We start from the raw sequence: 876 nt of genomic DNA, 5'->3' as shown, positions 1-876 counted from the left end.
CAAAAGACCCATATTTCCAGGTGACAGGCTTGTTTTATACTCACTGGTTGAGGAGAGCCTGGGCTTTATTATCAGATGGACCTGGGTTTAGATTGCAGCTCCGCCATTTTCCATCTGTATTTCCTTAGGTGAATTATCCATTCTGAGCTTGGATTTCCTCATCTGTAAAACAAGGACAATAAAACCTACTTCACTGAGTTTTTAAAGATTAGGAGATCATAAGTGTGCAGTGTCTGATATAATGCCTGGCTCATGATAGATGCTCAACAAATGGTAGCTGCTATTGACATTGATTTATTATTTAATGTCATCCAGGCCAGGCGTGGGATTCACACCTTTAATCCCAGCACCTTGGGAGGCTGAGGTGGGATGATCACTTGAGTCCAGGAGTTTGAGACCAGCCTGGGCAACATAGTAAGACCCCATCTCTATTTACATACACTATGCAGGCATAGTGGTATGTGCCTGCAGTCCCAACTACTTGGGACACTGAGGTGGGAGGATCACTTGAGCCTAGGAGGTCAAGGCTGCAATAAGCTGTGATTATGCCACTGCACTCCAGCCTGGGTGACAGAGTGAGACCTTGTCTCAAAAAGAAACAAGAAAAGAATTATCTATATTTTGCACTGTTAGGCAATTTCTGAGCTAGTAGAGTTTGAGAAGAAGCAGAAAAATGGGCCTCTTGCCTTTCATAAGCCTTTTGGTGAAGGGAAGTCCCAAGGTCTGTGCTGCCTTCTCTGTATCCATTATCTTTTGTAATGTTAAAAAAAAAAATCCTAAAACTTAGCAGCTTAAAACAATCAACATACTTTTTCTTACAGTTTCTGTAGGGCAGGAATTCAGTGGTTTGGCTAGATGGCTCTGGCTCAGGATCCT

This window comes from Mandrillus leucophaeus, unplaced genomic scaffold (assembly GCF_000951045.1).
Source record: "Mandrillus leucophaeus isolate KB7577 unplaced genomic scaffold, Mleu.le_1.0 Scaffold5, whole genome shotgun sequence".
In the NCBI taxonomy this organism is placed as follows: Eukaryota; Metazoa; Chordata; class Mammalia; order Primates; family Cercopithecidae; genus Mandrillus; species Mandrillus leucophaeus.
Note: the sequence above shows the minus strand (reverse complement) of the source record.